Source organism: Cryptomeria japonica, chromosome 11, assembly GCF_030272615.1.
Source record: "Cryptomeria japonica chromosome 11, Sugi_1.0, whole genome shotgun sequence".
Taxonomy (NCBI): Eukaryota; Viridiplantae; Streptophyta; class Pinopsida; order Cupressales; family Cupressaceae; genus Cryptomeria; species Cryptomeria japonica.
The window spans coordinates 282,755,322-282,775,352 of NC_081415.1; positions in this window are offsets into that span (position 1 = coordinate 282,755,322).

A 20,031-nucleotide genomic window follows, 5' to 3' on the forward strand; every position below is an offset into this window, starting at 1 on the left:
TCCTTGAGATGAAGGAGGAGAAATTTTTCCAATAAGATCCAAACCCCATGCGGAGAAAGGCCAAGAAGCTACTTGAGAACGAAGTTCTTGGGCAGGAGCATGAATCAGATTATTGTGTTGTTGACATTGGTGACATTTCTTAACAAATGTGAAGGAATCCTTCTGCATAGTTTGCCAATAGTATCCCATACGAAGCAACCTATGAACCAGGGATTTGCCCCCAAAATGCCCCCCACAGGCACCCGAATGTGCCTCTTCAAGAGCAATGGGGATTTCCGACTTGTTAAGACAACGAAGAAGAAGACCATCATAACCCCTTCGATAAAGGACATTAGAAAGGATGATATACCTAGCAGACAGCTTGCGGATTCTAGCCCTAGTGTTCCTATTAGCAGAATCAGGGAAGGTACCATCGGTCAAATATCTTACAATATGCGAGAACCATTCATCTGAGTCTACAAAGTCACAACATGTTACCAAGCTAGAATCATCTTCAATAGCTGGAGAAGTAAGATTGTGAATAACGAAGTTAAGATCGACCATAGGGTCCTCTAAAGATACTAACGAAGCCACACATGCCATCGCATCTGCATGTCGGTTATCTTTTTGAGGGACAGGTTCCATGGTATAAGAATCAAAATTTTGTAATAAAGATATAGCAAGGTCTTTATATTGTGATAGTTTGTCTTGTTTTGCTTGATATATTCCTGTTACTTGTCTTATAATTAATTGCGAATCTCCATAGATATGTATGTGTTTTATATTAAGAGCTAGGGCCGCTTTTATTCCCGCTATAAGAGCCTCATACTCAGCAATGTTATTGGTACACAGGAAATTTAGACGATATGATAAGGGAATAGGTTTCTTTGTAGGAGAAACCAAAACAACACCTGCCCCCAATCCCGTACGACACTTAGAGCCATCAAAATATAACTCCCAAGTTTCATCTTTCTCTATAGAAAGAATGAAGTCATCAGGAAAGGACTCAGGGTTAGGGAATGAAAAAGGTGAAGGAGCCTCAACTAAGTGATCAGTCAATGCTTGTCCTTTAATTGCTCTTTGTGAAACAAATTTAAGGTCAAATTCAGTTAACATCATAACCCACTTAGCGAGACGTCCTGATAAATCAGTTTTAGAGAAAAGATGCTTCAACGGATCAAACTTAACCATGACATGGACTTCTGAATTTAAAAGATAATGTCTCAATTTCTGAGTCGCAAACACCACGGCCAAGCATTGTCTTTCTATCACAGAATATCGGGTCTCATAATCGAGTAAGGTATGACTTATGTAATACACCGGACACTCCTTACCATCTTTATCATGTTGTGCTAACAATGCTGCAAGAGCATGAGAAGAAGCAGCTGTATACAGGATAAAGGGTTTAGAAGGTTCGGCAGGTTGAAGAATAGGAGGACTAGCTAAATACACTTTTAAATCTTCAAATGCTTGTTGACAATCCTCATTCCACTGAAAAGTGATATCCTTTTTAAGAAGTTGAGTAAAAGGAAAGGTACGATCCGCAAGTTGAGACACAAACCTACGAATAGCTTGAATCTTTCCTTGTAAGCTTTTAAGTTGAGATACATTTCGAGGAGGTGGCATGTTAACAATAGCATCTATTTTCTTAGTGTCCACCTCAATCCCATGATGTGAAACTATGAACCCTAATAGTTTTCCACTATCCACACCAAAAACACATTTTCGGGGATTCAAGCGCATGTGATATTTACGAATTCTTTCGAAGATTTGACGAAGGACTTTAACATGATCCATGCGAAGAAAGGATTTAGCCAAAATATCATCAACGTAATCCTCTAAAATCTTATGCATATAATCATGAAAGATAAGGGTCATCGCTCGTTGATAAGTTGCACCGGCGTTTTTAAGTCCAAAAGGCATCATTATCCAACAAAACGTACCCCAAGGAGTGGTGAAAGCGGTTTTGTATTGATCTTGAGGGTTAATGAAAATTTGATTGTAGCCTGAAAAACCATCCATGAAGGATAAGAGGGCATGTCCTGCCGTAGAATCAACTATCATATCAATGTTTGGAACAGGGAAATCATCTTTTAAAGAAGCCTTATTTAGATCCCGAAAGTCGGTACACATTCTTATTTTGTTATCTGGTTTAGTCAATAGGGCGGATAAATCCAGCCTCCAATAATTTTTCAATCTCAGCTTTAACAAGCAGAGCTATCTTAGGATTCATTTTTCGAATCTTTTGTTTCACGGGCTTAGCATCAGGTACTAAGACGATATTATGAGTAACAATCTTAGGATCTATACCAGGCATGTCAGAATATGCCCAAGCAAAAATCTCAGGGAATTCATGCAATAGTTCTTCATATTGTTTCTGTTCCTCTTTATCCAAACATTTTCCAATTTTAATGATTTTTTCTTTGTTGCAAGGATCCATCTTAACATCAATGGTATCACTTATGAGAAGATTACTTTGTTGAGGAGTATCCTTTAACTGAGGGAATTCTTTCACAGTCTTATCATTATCAATCTCTTTTCCAAAATAAGCTTCAGTGTTCAAACAATAAGGGAGTCCCCTATTGTGATGATAACGAGGAAGAGTGTCATAGGCTCCCAAGAACTCAGCTAAAGCGTCATCGGTAGGGAAGATATCTAGAGCACAATCACCCGAAGAATCCTCATTAATATACTCAGGGTGTTGTATTGATAAAGATGTAGAGATGGCATTAACACTAATGCATGGTCTTTTAGAGGCTTTAGTACGTCTGCAGGGATTATAGCCAAGTCCAAAGGCATAATGTTGAAAATTAGTCTCTAGAGGAACTCTAATCCCTTGTTCATTAGCACCACAACCTTTTCCATGATACCCATGCTTAGCAAAAATGCGAAAACCACGACCATAGCGATCAGCCATTTCAGGAAAAGAAGGTGGTTTTTCATAAGACAAAGAATCAAACTCTTCATAGTTATAGATGTGAGAAGAGGAAGTTTGAGAAGCGGCCACAAAATTATTACTCATAGCTTCAGGTAAGGTTGATTGTCTTTTAGTTTCTTCTTTCTTTTCAACTTTGTGATTTCCAGCTTCTTCCTTCTTTTCAACTTTAAGTTCTCTAGAAGGAATCTTATATTCACCCACAAAGGTAGGGTTAAAGTCAAGAGATCCCCAATCATCTTCTACGAGAACCTTCTCAGGATCAAAATCCTTTTTATGTGTAGTTTCAAGCCGAGAAGGATCTTCCTTAGGAATTCCAGATTCATCCCAAGGATTTTGATCATCGGAAAGCGAAGACTCATTGATAGGTTTCTTGTTTAAAGAGTCATCACTAGACGAGGATGGCTTAGAAGAATCTCCTTTGGAATTAGATGTTTGTAGAAAAGCTTGAAAATTAGTATCTCCCATCAAAGTATATGTCTTATTGTTATAAATGAATTTAACTTGTCTATGCAATGTAGAGGGGACAGCTTGCATGCTGTGAATCCAAGGCCTCCCTAATAACAAGTTGTATGTTAAATTTCCCGGCATAACATGGATAGGAGTAGGAAAAGTAATAGGTCCCACTGTGAGAGGTAAGGTGATGATACCCAATGAAGTCTTAGCCACATTGTCAAAGCCACGAATAGAACGAGAGTCAGGCTCCATAAGAGATGTATCCACATTCATCTTATGCAATAGATTGATGCTACACACATTAAGGCCAGAGCCATTATCTACTAGTGTTCGTCTTATAGCAGTGTCTTTCATGACAACCACAATCATCAAGGGATCATATTGTTGTTGGACTTCACTAGTAGGCAACTCATCTTGCGTAAACACAATTTGAGGTTTAGGATTCATCACAGAGTTAACAAAAGATGCTATATTACTAGATGTATTCGGTGGAGGAACATTCAAATCTTTCAAGGCATCTTGTAACATTCCATGATGAGCGGAAGAAGTTTGAATCAAATCCCAAAGGGATATCTTAGCAGGGGTAGCCTTAAGCTGTTCTATGAGATCATATTCCTTACCCATAACTTGCGAAATACGAGGAGCTTGAGGAAGAATTGGTTGAGGATTAGGAAGAGAGACTGGAACAACAGGAGGAGGATTGGGTTGCTTATTATTTCTGGTATGATAAGTATGGGCAACCGCATGATAACTCTCTCTAGTTATTTGCTTAGCATAATTGTAAGGACTTATAGGTTGTCTTCCTTGTACTGTAATGATTGGTTTATTCGGAGTACAAAAGGAATCATGATCATACCTCCCTTGGACAGTAAGGAGAGGAGTCTTAGGAATTTGAAAGGTGGGAGAAGGATAAGCACCTTGGACTTCAAAGAGAGGTTTGTTATATTCATTCAAATTTATCATGTTAACCAACTTAGAGGTCTTGTTTTTGTTTATAGGTTTCGACAAAGCCACAAAGTCATCAAAGGCATCATCCAACAAAGCATAATCATATCAGTTAAAAGGTTTGTCTTTTGATTCAAAAGGAGACATCTCCTCATACAGGGGATTATTGAAAACAACCATGTTACTAGATTCAGGGGAAGAGTGGATAGGAATGTATCCTTGAGAGGAATCATTCGACTTATCTTTCTCATCACACCTAAATGGCATAGTAACAAGGTTTATGAGTTTTTGGTAAAATGAAGGTTTAGCATCCTTAGGGTTTAAAAACTCATCTAAAGCTTCATCTAATTCATCTTGGCTATACTCATAATAATCATCAAATGCATGAACATTTTGCAAATAGAAATCTGACATTTTGAAAAGATTGCATAAAATTTAAACACACAATGCAAAGAAACACAAGTTTTCTCCCTTTTTTTTTTTCTTTTTCTCTTTGAATGAAAAACACACTAAATCTAGATCTAGATCTAACAAATACAATGCAAGAGGAAGCAATGATAGATTCACGTCGGGTTCACCAAAATGTGTAAGGGAAAAAGCGAGACTAGGACAATGTACCCTAATCCTAACTTTTGACACACATTGCGGAATACGAAAGAGCCTAGAGATATCGCACGATTGGCTACTTCTTTTGGTGAAAGAGAGAGCCACGGGATATCTATTAGGATTTCTATTCCCTTGTTGAAATTGAAAGCTAAAATGATACAAGTTCAAACCCTAACCTCGAAATGTAAGTATGAACTAGTAACACGTTTGCAGAATTGAGATTAAACAATGAAGAGCTGTAAATGTAAGGATAAAATAAGAATGCAAATATGTATCTGGAGTTGAAATCAGACTGAAAATGTTCGGGACGGGGGCGCGGGCGCCACTGTCCTGAAAACTGCATTGCAAACTGTTTTGCACCCTGAAACACTGTCTGGAAACTGTCGGAAAGCTGTCTGTCCGGAGGACCAGGGCGCCCAGCGCCTCTGTCCCAGGGACCAGGGTGCCCAGCGCCCCTGTCCTGGCAGGACCAGGGTGCCTAGCGCCCCTGTCCCAGTCTTCTGAGTTGCAATTGCACACAGAGCTTTGTCTCAGTCTCCTCTTTCCGGATCTGTGTCCTGCGGCGTCGTCCGAATCCCGAAACCTGCAATAATATCTGAAAAGGGGGAAGGGCGGCTATATAGGTTTTTGCCTTAGTCAAACCCGCTTTGGTGATTTCCACCTCCATGAATAGCCAAGTTTTTTTGTAAAATGTATTGTGTGTGCAGACCTAGTGTGTGTGCAAGGTCCAAAATGCAAGAAAGCAAACTAGAGCAACCTAGAAAGTAAACCCTAATTGCTTGTAAATGATAATGTAAATGCTCTAAATCAAGATGCAATGTGATCTAAAGCATGAATAAATGATATATCAAAGCTTATGTAAGGACATGAAAACAATATGAAATCATACCCAACCCTCAAGGGAGGAGTACAAGCCAATCTTCAGTCGGTAATCTCCTATTGTTCTTCAATGTCTTCCAAGCCCTAATTGGATGAATGAATGAATTTGATAGATGCTAGATAGAATAATGTTGAGTGTTGTTGAAGTCTTCAAATATCTTCTCTTTCGCTGCATATGAAGTTCCTGGAAACAAAAATCCGATCCCTTCAAATGAGGAAAGAGAGCTTTTATGTATGAAACCCTAGGTCGTAAATTCGTATTTTGGCCGACCTAGAGATTGAATATCCCGCCAATTTCTTGGGGTTAAGCTTTGTTTTATGATTGGATCGTGCTCCCAAAATTTCGGGAAAAATGTCCGGGACCATGTTGCATGGCCGGCATGGTCCCGACAACTTTTCACCAAATTTTCAGAGCCGTCGGATATGATAATTTTAGAGAGAATCCCAAAGTTACAGGTGATTTCGAGATGTTTAGACCCCAAAACCAAGCCCCCAAGTTCGAAATAGGACTTAATTAGGGTTTTTGATTAAGTGATGTATTGAAGAAATGAAATGCGAAGGGCGCGCTTTAGTGAAAGGGCCCTACTTTATGATGTAGAGAATGATGAAATAAGACTTTAGACCTAATTAATTTGATTAATTAAGTGCTTAAGGAGAAATGCAATGCATAATGCAAAATGCGCTAAGGCGGGTGCTAAACTAGGTGTGAAATTGTACCACCCTAGCGAGTGCGTACAATTTGCGACGCTACAGTTTCACTCTTTGTCTTTCATTTTTATTGTTTTCCTTGTTTTTCAGGATTGCAATTTACCCTGCAGTTCAGACTTTATAGTTCGAATTGTAGGGTTCTTTGTTAATAAACACACTTTGGACTTTAGAGTCTAAAGTGTATTTGTGTTTTGTTGCTATCTACAGTTCAGACTTTAAAGTCCAAACTACATGTGGTTTTTGACTACAGTTCGGGTTTTAAAACCCGAACTGCGATTTGTTTTAGACTGCAGATCGGGTTTTAAAACCTGAACTGCACGCTGTCTTTGTCTACAGTTCGGACTTTAAAGTCCGCACTGCAGGCATTTTTCTTTCATAGTTGCATGTCGGGATTTAAATTTTGACATGCAACTATCCCTGGCTTGCATGTCAGACTTTAAAACCTGACATGCAATTGCGGGTTGTAATTAATGGCGCATTAATTGTTTTTAGGGTTAGTTAAATGCCTTTTAAGTTAATTTTTCGTGCATTATTTTTCTTTGTGTTTCATTTTCCTCTTCATGCGCTCCCTCTTCCATTTTCTCCCATCATGATTCAGCTTTTATTCTTTTTTGCTTGAGCGAATCGCTCGATATCTAGATTTTACAAACACCATAGCGGAAGAGGTAGGGTTCTTGTTTTTGGATTTTTACTGTTTGTATGTTTTCGTTTTCTTTTTCTTTTTTCTTTTTGTTTGTTTTTCTCGATTGTTCTCCCTTCGGAGGTCAATCGGATTTTGAAGTCTGATTGCCTCCATTGCTTCGGAGAACAATCGGACTTCAAAATCCGATTGTCCTCCAAAGCCCCCTATCTTAAGCTGCATAACGGACTTTAAAGTCCGGTGTGCAACTGAAGATTTGTTTTCTCCGCATATCGGATTTTAAAGTCTGATATGCAGCCTATTAACCTTCACATATAAGAATTTAAAATCTGATATGCGGAGAGGTATAGGGTGGCATGTCGGGTTTTAAAACCGGATATTTTACCCAGTTGTCCTTCCTAGTTAAAAGCACGTCGGACTTTAAAGTCCGATGTGCCTTTGATTTTTTCTGAACCTGCACATCGGACTTTAAAGCCCGATGTGCATGTTGTTTTTCCAAATTTGCACATCGAAGTTTAAACCTTGATGTTTTGTTAATATTCCTTGGAATTGTACGTCGGACTTTAAACCCCGATGTGCAATTTGTTTTTAGAAGCAGATCAGACTTTTTTCTCCAACCTGCTGTTTTAGTAGTTTTTACTCCTTGGCCTGTTTTGAGTCCCATTTTTCGATCCGTTCAAGAAAAAATTGATTTTTGATAATGATGAATGGCTAATCATCAGTGTTGAATGCAGTCATTGTGCATGAATGTCAAAGCTCTCCCACAACAAGCCCGAGTCTTCCTCAGGACAACCTTCTTCGAGTAAAGCATCATCAAAGAAGATGAAATACAAGTACGATAGGTACTTGAATATGTACCCTGAGAGATCAGTAGACTCAAACATTAAGGAGATCAAGGACACCGAAATTGGGCATGTTGACATGTAAGAGTTTATTGACTGGGTTCAAAAAGCTCCTGCACGCCTAACTAGTTTAATCAAATCTGAGATGCATAAGTATGCATCTTTCCCAGTTGCGGCTCACGATCTTGAATTTGTACTAGCAGTGGCTGATCATTTTGATCCAAGCATAAGGCAGGTAAAAGATGATGATCAGAAGGACATAATGACTCTAGATAGTGTATTCTTCAATACTATTTTCAAAGGCTCATCAGCTGAAAAAGTGGCTGATATTTCTCAAGAGAGTACTCAAGAGTACTACAAGAAACATGAGGATAAATGCAAAAAGGTGATCAATACTGTTTATCTCTAAATTGCTAGATTTTCCCTCACCTCACGATGGCCTAAGTATTTCCACAGGAGTGATTTTAATGAGGAATATAATGACATGGTCACCAGGTTATCCAGAGTGAGAGGATTAAAAGACTCTCATTATTTCCAAAGCTGGATGATTTACTAAATGAATATAATCAGAAAGGGAGCTGTAAGAATTGACTGGGGAGAACAAATTAGTGATGCCCTTTGCGCCCAACTGAAAGAGGTCAAGGTAACACTGAAGTTTTATATGACCTCATACCTGGTTTACGTAGCTGCCTGTATGAGGCAATATCCAAGCTTGTCAACCAAGGGTGACAGAAGAATGGTGCCCGTTTGGGAATACTATGATCAACTAACTATCAAAAATCAAGGTAATCATTACAGGAGGGTTATTGATGCTTTCTTTGCTGTTTGGAAGTGCATTTTTGATAAAGGCCTGTATAAGAGAAGAATATTAGAGGCCGCTTATAGCAGGGTGTCCCATTTTGGGTGTGTATTCCTATAATTTCCCACATTCACCTATATCCGGATTGGATGCTTCTCAAGTGAGCCCTTCGTCCTTCCAAGGTTTCCTTTAGACAAAATTGTCCTTATGGAGCTATGGAGACAAATGATTAGTGTGCATGAGAAACAATCACAAGCACACAAGATTGGGCTGAAATTCCCAGAGTCAATTGGCAGGTATTCCATGCTAACTAATCCCAAAGCCAAAAATATGGAGGATGAAATGTAGTGGAATACCATGAGAAGATTCAAGGGCCGAACCGATTTTGATTTTCGAGGTATAAAGAGCAAACTCAAAAGGACATACACTAATGTCTATAGGTTTGAAGATGTTTGGGCAGACTGTCATAATGAGGAGGATATAAGGAGGATGGACTTCAACCACCTTACTCTAGAACAAATTGAAAATCTGGATCTAGCTAAAATCCCAATGACTATGGAAGACACATATGACATTGTGGATCTTGTTTACTATGAGAAGAAGATTGCTGATTCCCCACTTCCACTTGTGCAATGGTCAAAGAAGGAAAGAAAGTCCATTACTCAAAGGATCTCTCCCATCATAGCAAACACCAATGCTTGGTTGCTAAAGAAGAATCTTAGGATGAAACAGTTTCCCACTAGTTCAGGAGATGATGACAAAAATTATGGTCCATTGGGCAAGATAGCGACAACTGAAACAAGAACCAAGAACAGGGCAGACTCACAAGCATTATCCTCAAGTCCTGTGGTACAATCAAAAGTTAAAGGGCCTAAAATCAAATTTATAGTTAAAGGGTCAAAGCAAGGTGAATCATCATCAGTATCATAGGAGGTAGTGGCAAAGGAGCCAGAACAACCACCTGTCAGTGAAGCTGGAAAGGGTAAGGAGGTCGAAGAAGGTGAAATTCCTCAACAAGAGGAAGTATAGGTAGAATAAGTACCACATTCAGTTGAAGTAGATACGACAACCACTTCACAAGTAGTCATTCACTCTATTGATTCTGACTCTAATTCTGATCAAGAAGATGAAGATGTTCATGAAGATGGAGATCTAAGTATGGGCATGCTGCAATCAGAGACCGCTGGTCAATTTTTTTACAATAACCAACTTCTCTACTTTAGATGATATCCTTTCATCTACTTTTGAGTCTACCATGATGGATTTTAATGAAACCTTGCAAGATGCACTTGCAGATCAGGTTTCAGTAGATTTACCCGCCATTACTACCACCGTCACAACAATCCCTTCATTGGTAAGTGCTGAAGTTACGATTACAACAACCTCAACTCTTCCACCAATAATTGAAGAGGTACCAACAACAAATGTTCCATTAGATGCTTCAATATCAGCACCATCAATTACACTTGCAACTGCTCCAAGTTCCAGTCAACCTACTCTAGAATCTTCGACCCCAAGTTAGCAAGGAGCTACTACTCCATCATCCAATCCAGAACTACACCTTGGATGGAAGTAGTGGCCCCTAAGAGGAAGAAAGAGGTAATATCTCCTAATGATTTTGACTTTGAACTTTTGGTTCCTCCAAAGCCTTAGGGAATGAAGAAGCCAAAGATGGTATCTCAGGTGGTAGTAGACCTGACTTCCAAAAGAAAATATATTGAAGTTATGGTGCCATCATTAAACAAGGACAAAGGCAACATACGATCAAAATATTATACCAAGAAGGTTGTGGAGGTCGGAGTGGAGACACATGAAAGTGTGAAATTAGATTCTCAGATAGCCCTTAATTCTTTGTTAAGAAGACTGGATCAGGAGAGGGAAGAGAAAAATATCCTGAAGTAGAAGTGTGAACAGTTGACCAACATCCTCTTAAAGGTAACACAATCTTCTCAAGAGGTTGAACCTATAGGATCATCAATAGATACTGAAGCTATCAAGAAGATTGAGCAGGTAGGAGCTAAGGGATGAGTAATGGATGAATGGATCTCGCAGCTAAAGTCAAAAGGCTCTCATCCTCTGAAATCAACGATGGAACTATTGTCTGATTATGAAGTGATCCAGAGTTGAATGCAAAGACTCAAAACCTCTTTATCCCAGGAAATTGAGAAAGTTGTGAAAAGCACTACCCTTTGGAGCAAAATGGAGGATTTCAGGATAGATGTCCTGGTTGAGAACAAGGTAATTCCCACAAGGTAGAAGTATATTAAGATCTTGTCATTATTGTGTCATAAACAAGAGACAATGAAATTAATGATTGCAGAGCTGGATCGCGAAAAGAAAGAAGGTGATGACGAGGTTGACCTTATTTTTGCTAAAGTAGGTAATCTCCCTTGTTATTTGTATGATGGTGATCAAAATCTCGTCACTGCTAAAGTTGTCACCCAAGAATTTCTTTCCTTGATGGACCAGTGCACAGGACAAGACTTCTCGCTTGATACATTTGATAAATTGTTAGAAATTCAAATCAGCTTTGAAGTACTTGCATCCATGCTAAGGGATGTTAAGAAGAAGCACGTGAAGATCCAAGATGTAATGTCCCGCGTTCAAATCATCACAAGTTCTACCTTGATGCCAAACGAATCAGAGGTCAAAAGTATCCTTGCCAAGTTTGAAGGTTTTAAAAAATCCAACAAAGAAGAGAATCAAGAATGAAGTTCCCCCTTTTGGCACTCTTTCTTCATGCAGCTGCACTAATAGATGTTGTAAATTTTTATGTAGCTGCACGTTTTCTTTATGTAGTAGTTGTAGTAAAATGAGACTGTGTGGTTGAATAAGTCAACTATGCCCACCTTTTTCTCAACTTCTTTTCCTAAATAGGGAGGACCTTTTTTAAAATATTTTTATCTTTTTCATGCTTAGCAAAACTCTACTGGATTTTTATCCCAATTTAGACTTTGAGCTTTTGTGATGAGAATTCAATCAAACAAATAAAGGAAATAGTTTTGTTGATTGCAAACTTTGTGTTGTATCAATAAATTTGTTTATATTGTTTAATGTTCCTATTTCCATTGAATACATATTATCTTTACGTATTTGATCTTTAAGATATTGCTACATGTTTAAAGAGCTCTCAAATCTTGCCAATAGACTTTGTGCTCTTAGCATACTTGAGAAATCTGCTGATAAAGGAAGTAACTTGTAGTAAGCTTTGTATTGCTGCGATTATTAGTAGTTTAAATGATTAGAAATTTACACTTAAAGACTTTGAGCTCTAAGCTAAGTTTCTACTTGTTTAATTTGTAACGATCAATGTGAATCAATGTTACCATAGAGGAGACTTTGTGCTGCTTAAAAGTAACTCTTACTGTAGTTTATTAGATTAATAGTTCTTTTCTTTGAATATCTAAAGAGGTAGAGAAACTGCAATTAGGTGAAGGGAAAATACATAAACTCTGAAAAAAGAGAGTTATATGCCCAACGCCAACCCACCAATTTAATTTCTTGTTAATTAGAGGAGAAATTTCATAGGGAACCTCCCCTTTATGAGAGGAGAGAATAATTTCTTAGCATAGCATTGTGTGAATTTTATGTTTTGTCATTAGTACCCTGGTGACAATATTCACCCAACAGTTTTTTGGTGACTCTGCTGGGGAACGACGTGCAATTGGTTTGTCTCTTGGGTTGCAGTGCATTTTCATTGTAATTTCCACATAGATGTTTTTCTTCAAATCATAATCTGGCTGATCAACGTTACACTCATGGGCAACGATTAGCAGGAATTGTTGATCCTACCTTTGAAGTATTGCAATAATTCAATTTTTCATTTGTGACACCTCCACGAACGTTTTCTCCTTTGCAACAGACATGAAGTTTTCCTCCATCTGCACGACGATCTTTCATACCGAGAGAGGCATCAAGTTTGCAAGTTGCAGTTGTTCCATTAGCAAATCTTTTTGTAATACCACCTTATAATCCATTAAGGATGGCTGCTGCTGGTCCTTGGAGCACTTCTTTTGGTCCTATGAACTTGACCGCACCTTTGCATGAGTAACCCAAAGGTAGGTGAAAAAATCTACCCAAATTTTTTGGGGATGGTGCTCAACATCCAGATGAACACATTGCTGCCTTCTACATCGCTTGTGGAGTTCTTGGTGTTGAACACGAAGATGTTTCAGTAAGATTGTTCATTGAAACTTTGCATGGAGCTTCTGCCGATTGGTTCTATCATCTACCCAATGCTTGTATTACAAATTGGGCATCTCTCAGAATGTTATTTGAGGCGAGATTCAGGTTTGCTGAAGATGATCATGCTTTATTAGCACAATTTACTCAGTTGAAGAAAGAGCCTCAGGAACCCATGCGTGAGTTTGTAGCCAAGTTCAACAAGTTACATAATCGTATTCCAGTTGCTTCAAGACCTACTACTAGAAAGTTGAAATGCTTTTCATCAACTCCCAATTGCCAGAGGTGAGTTTCCTTTTGCGGAGGAACAATCCTATAGATTTGGCTGCAGCTCAACAAATGGCCATATCGGTTGAAGATGATCTTATCCTTGCTAGCAAGATAAGGAGAGATCCTAACAAGGTTAGGAGTAATCAAGCTGCCGATGCATCTCTTTCTTCAACTAGTTCCGCTGATCCTATGATACAGAAGCTAGCAAATGAGTTGCTGGCGCTTAAGAAGCAGATTTCCTCACAAGAAAATACTTCTTATTGAGACATCCCAAGAAGGACTTACCCAAACAATGCTTCTAATTATGCTATGCATAATCAGAATAAATTACCTCCTGCTCTAGAGAGGCTTGCATTGGAAGCACCACCCCAAAATTCAGCTACTGGAAACTATGAAGCTGAACAAAATGATCTTCCTCCTTTTGGTGAAGAAGATGCTAATTAGCATCAAGAAGGTGATGTAGATTTAGCTGGCGACTCTAACATCAGGTTTATGTAGTACCAAGAAGATGATGCATCAAATGCATGCAAAGGAGATGTCTTTGCAGTATTCACTCGTTCACAAACACAAGCGGCTCCGCCACTTGCCAATATGAAAAATGTTGATTCTTCTCAGATCAAGGATTCTCAATGTTTTCCAGTTTCCGTTGCTAAGCGCGGGACTCCTATACCAAATTCCCCAAGGGACACTTCTATCTCGAAGGATGTCATGAAAGATAAAGGTGTAAGTACTCCTTCAACAACTGTCAATTTTTCTGCACCTGTCAGTTCTTTTGCACCTGCACTGAAGACTAGTGTTCCTCATGTTGTAAGTTCTCAAAATGAGAACGCAAATTTGTCTTTAATGAATTCTTTTCAGTCATTTGATATTCTAGATCATGCTAGGAAAACTAAGATACAAATGTCTGAGGTAGAAGTTTTGAGATCTAACCCTAATCAATTTGACCGTTTGGTCAAATTTGTTAAAGAAAAAGATACTACCCCTAGCAATCTTCCAAAATCAAACTTGCTTCAAAATAATCTAGTATCTTCCCCTTCTCCTGTTGAGAAGATAGAACCATTTTACATCTCTTTGTTAATAAATGGTTACAAGCTTAGCAACTGCATAATTGATTCCGGGGCATTTGATAATGTTATGCCATCAAAAGTTGCCAATTCCCTTGGTTTAACTTTGACCAAAACATTTGGAAGGTGTTTCTCTATGGATAACAAACAAGTTCCTTTGATTGGTCAAATCAAAGATGCATAATTTGCCTTTGCTTGATTCCCAGAAAAGAAAAGAAAAATGACAGTACTGGTAGCTGACATACTGGCTTCCTATGGGCTATTGTTGGGAAGGAATTTCTGTAGAGATGTTGGGGGTGAGTTAAACATGGATATGACTGAGGCTCGTATCCCAATTAAAGGAGTTGTCCAAAGGTTACTTCCAGAAAAAGAATCAAAATATACCATTGTCAAGTCTGACGATCAGCGAGCCCAGATTCTTTTCAAATCATCAGGCATGGGTAATTATTTCATGCATGCTGATGATGGTCTAAAGATGACTCCTGCGAGTGAAGTTGATACTTCACTCAATTATTTCCTAGTTGATTGTGAAAGTAGTTGTGAAAGTAGTGTTATTGAATCAGAAGGAGCTTCAACTTCACAACAAGAAATTCTTGATTTTGATACTGTCAGCATTGGTAGTCTAGATGATGTTTGGACGCTGGAGTTTGACGACAACTATTCTTCCACTGGATCAGGAGCTGGTATCGTTTTGATCTCTCCCAAGGGTAATCTTTTCCCTTTCTCCTTCAAATTGCAATTCAATAACATAAACAACACCGCTGAGTATGAGTCTCTCCTTCTAGGAATGAATGTTGCTCAGCAGAAGGGAATCAAGAACTTGCATGCTCAAGGGGATGCTGAGTTAATAGTCTATCAGATCAGAAACATATATCAAACAAGGAGTGAAAGGCTACAGCATTACCGCAATCTTGTCTGGGATCTAATATAAACATTTGATGCTTTTGATATATCTGTGGTTTCCTGTGAATTCAATGATAGGGCTGACTCATTAGCAGTATCAACAACATCTTTAATTCCTCACAAAGATTTTTCAGGATCTACTTATGTTGTTGAATTAGTTTTCCGACCAAGCATTCCTGACAACTCTGATCGTTGGCAGGTGTTCAATGATGATCATAATGTAATAAATTTCTTACAAACTTTTGATAATTTTGATGATCTGTACTTTGAAGGTAGTCACTTCCCTTCAAAGGATGCAATTGAAAGTGTTGACGCAAAAACAAGAGAAAAATTTCTGCAATTAAAAGGAAACAAGATCCCCAAGGGTCTAGTTTTGCTAGAAAATCTTTTTGACAAGCATGATCTCTATGTTAAGAAATAGCAAAGATCAACCACAGGTTCAATGGAATATGAACAAATAAACATTGGGACTGAGGACAATCCAAAAATGATCAACATTGGAAAATGTTGCTAACAAGGAGAAAGATAGAAATTTGTTGCATTATTGCAGTAGTATGTTGACGTCTTAGCATACTCCTATGAAGATCTAAAGTCTTTTCATCCCGAAGAACTCCACCAGGACATTCCATTGAAACTAGGAATTATGCCTTTCTGACAGAAGCAAAGGCAATATAACCCAAAAATCTCTGACACTATCTTTGCTAAAGTACAAAAGATGTTGAAAGCAAGGATAATCTTGCCCATCCACCATTCTTCTTGGATAGCCAATATTGTATCTGTACGTAAGAAGAATGGTGAAAATCAGATATGTGTAGATTTTTGAAACTTGAATCAAGCATCCTTGAAAGATAATTATCCTTTACCTATCATGGACCATGTTTTACAAGCTGTTACTGGAGCAGAAATCATGTCCATGTTGGATGGGTTTTTCAGGTTATAATCAGGTAGAAGTGCTGGAGCAAGATCAACATAAGACCGCATTCACTACACCTTGGGGTACTTTCGCATATCGCAAGATGCCTTTTGGATTAATAAATGTGGGAGCAACTTTCCAATGAGCAATGGACTTGGCCTTCCAAAGTTTTCTTGGTAAGTTCATTGTTGTGTATTTAGATGATTTGACAGTTTATTCTAAGGAACATCAAGATCATTTTTCCCATCTACAACAAGTCTTGGAAAAATGCCGCCAGCATGGAATTTCTCTCAATCCCAAAAAGTCTATTTTTGGGGTCACTGAAGGTAAATTGCTCGGGCATATTGTTTCGAAGGAAGGTATTAAAATTTATGCGGAAAGGGTAAAAGCAATCCATGACCTTTCCTTGCCGACCAGTAGGACTACCGTTCATTTTTCTTCGAAAAAGTTAATTTCCTGCGAAGATTCATTCCCAACTTCGCCGAACAAACTCGTCATATAGTAAATATGATGAAGGGTAATTCTCTCTTCAAATGGACTCCAGAAGGGAAGCAAGCTTTCCATCAGATCAAAGAAGCCATGGCAAATGCTCCAGTCTTAGTGTGCCCGGATTATTCTAAGGAGTTCATTATGTATAGCTATGCGTCAAATCATACTTGTTCAACTATACTAATGCAAAGAAATAGTGAAGGTGTGGAATCACCTATTGCGTTCATGAGTTATCCATTGAAAACTCATGAGTTGAAATACTTAGAAATGGAGAAGCATGCTTTTGCCGTGGTGAAAGCGGTTAAACATTTCAGGTTCTATATTCTAAATTCACATGTCATTGCTCTTGTTCCTGATGCTGTTGTCAAGTCTATTCTGACACAACAAGAGTTTGGGACTAAAAGGGGAAACTAGGTTGCCAAGATTCAAGAATATGATATGGAAATCAAGCCCACTAAGTTGGTTCATGGGAAAGGTCTATGTCAGTTGATAGTTGACAATAAATCAATAGATGAAGTGGTACTTGAATAAGAAGGTATTAATCAAGATCTTCCTCATGTTCTATTCGTTAGTACTACTGACAAGTGGTATTCCGACTTGGTGTACCTCTTGACATATGGAGATTGTCCTGCACATCTGTCAAGGAATGAAAAGCAAACCTTAAAGCTCAAAGCAGTGAATTTTGTCCTATGGGATAATGGTTTGTACAAGAAGGGTCTGGACGGCAATTTCCTGCGCTATATGGACAAACAACAGCAAGTAAGATTACTTCAATCTTTTCATGATCTTTCTTGGGGAGGACATTTTTTTGCCCTTGTTACTGCACACAAAATATTGCGTGCTAGGTATTACTGGCCACCATTATTTAAAGATACATACAGTTGGGTTCGCAAGTGTGAGCAATGTCAGCAATTTTTTGGCAAGCTTAAACTAGCTGCACTTCCACTAAAGCTAGTAATAATTGAAGAGGCTTTCAAACAGTGGGGATTGGACTTCATTAGACCTGTCAATCCAACATCAAGTGCAGGTCACATATACATCCTCACAACAATTGATTACTTCACAAAGTGGGTGGAAGCAATTCCAACTAAGCAATCTATCTCAGTGGTGGTTTGTTAGTTTCTAAAGGAGAACATCGTCTCAAGGTTTGGTGTTCCTCATAAGATTGTAGCTGATAATGATTCATGTTTTTCGTCTTATGAGATAATTGACCTGTGCTTTGATCATAGTATTACTCTTTCACACTCATCTGACTATTATCTGCAAGGAAATGGTCAGGCTGAGTCAAGCAACAAGAACCTGGTCACTATCATGAGGAATCTTGTTGATGAGAAACAATGATTTTGGCATAAAGCTCTTTATGATGCGCTATGGGTGGATTGTATAACTCCAAAAAGAGCAATTGACATGTCACCTTTTCAACTTTTGTATGGGTTGAATGCTGAGATTCCGATCACTATGGAACTTCTAGCACTAAAGCTCGCTAAGGCCATTGAAGACAACACATATCATGATTCTTTGGATAAGAAAATCATGTTTCTTTCTCAGCTAGAAGAAATAAGGGCTGAAGTGGTGGATAGGATTACTGCACACCAAAGCCAAGTGAAGGCATTGTTCGATAGGAAAACAACTTCCTGTGACTTCTCAATTGGTGATCAAGTCTTGTTATGGGACAAGAGGAGGGAACAAAAGGGTTTGCATGGAAAGTTTGATTCCTTGTGGAGAGGTCCCTTCACTATTCATGAAGTATGTGGTGAGCATAGCTACTTGCATATGCAGATGGTACCCCATTCTCGCTACCTCATAGCGGAGAAAATTTGAAGCTCTTTACTCAATAAAGAGCGATGTAAAGGAATTTTTACCTTTTGTAAAATATGTATAGTCTTTTCTTTTTCTCTTCGTCACCTGATTCTATAACCCAATGGATATAGGCACTTGGAGTTCTGGATTCTACAAGCTTCAAGATGTGCAACTTGTTCCCCAGTCAGAGCTAGCTATTGTCCTCAATTTCAGCATGGCCAAAATCATGAGGCAACCCTATGAAACTGGTCTGTTTTGTACCTTATGGTCTCTAGAAGAGCTTAATCGACTCAGTCGGTTAGTTCATTTCTCTCTTTGTCTTTCACTTTTATTATTTTCCTTGTTTTTAAAGATTGTAGTTTACCTTGCAGTTCAGACTTTAAAGTCCGAACTGTAGGTTTCTTTGTTAATAAACACACTTCAGACTTTAAAGTCCGAAGTGTCTTTGTGTTTTGTTGCTATCTGCAGTTCGGACTTTAAAGTCCGAAGTGTCTTTGTGTTTTGTTGCTATCTGCAGTTCGGACTTTAAAGTCTGAACTGCATGTGGTTTTTGACTGCAGTTCATGTTTTAAAACCCAAACTGCGGTTCGTTTTAGATTACAGATCGGGTTTTAAAACCCGAACTGCAAGCTATCTTTGTTTACAGTTCGTACTTTAAAGTCCGCACTACAGGAATTTTGCTTTCGTAGTTGCATGTTGAGATTTAAAGTCCGATGTGCAACTGTCCCTGGCTTGCATGTCGGACTTTAAAACCTGACATGCAACTACGGGTTGTAATTAATGGTGCATTAATTGTTTTTAGGGTTAGTCAAATGCCTTTTAAGTTAATTTTTCGTGCTTTATTTTTCTTTGTGTTTCATTTTCCTCTTCGTGCACTCCCTCTTCCATTTTCTCCCATCGTGATTCAGCTTTTATTCTTCGTTGCTTGATTGAATTGCTCGATATTTGGATTTTACAAACACCATAGTGGAAGAGGTAGGGTTCTTGTTTTTGGGTTTTTACTGTTTGTATGTTTTCGTTTTCTTTTTCTTTTTTCATTTTGTTTGTTTTTCTCGATTGTTCTCCCTCTGGAGGTCAATAGGATTTTGATGTTCGATTGCCTCCTTTGCTTCAGAGAACAATCGGACTTCAAAATCTGATTGTCCTCCAAAGCCCCCTATCTTAAGCTGCATACTGGACTTTAAAGTCTGGTGTGCAGCTAAAGATTTGTTTTCTCCGCATATCGGAATTTAAAGTTTGATATGCGGCCTATTAACCTTCACATATCAGAATTTAAAATCCGATATGCGGAGAGGTATAGGGTGGCATGTCGGGTTTTAAAACCCGACATGTCACTTAGTTGTCCTTCCCAGTTAAAAGCACGTCGGACTTTAAAGTCTGATGTGTCTTTGATTTTTTCTGAACCTGCACATCGAACTTTAAAGCCTGATGTGCATGTTGTTTTTCCAAATTTGCACATTGAAGTTTAAACCCCGATGTGCTGTTAATATTCCCTGGAATTGCACGTCGGACTTTAAACCCTGATGTGCAATTTGTTTTTAGAAGCAGATCAGACTTTTTTCTCTGACCTGTTGTTTTAGCAGTTTTAACTCCTTGGCCTGTTTTGAGTCCCATTTTTCGA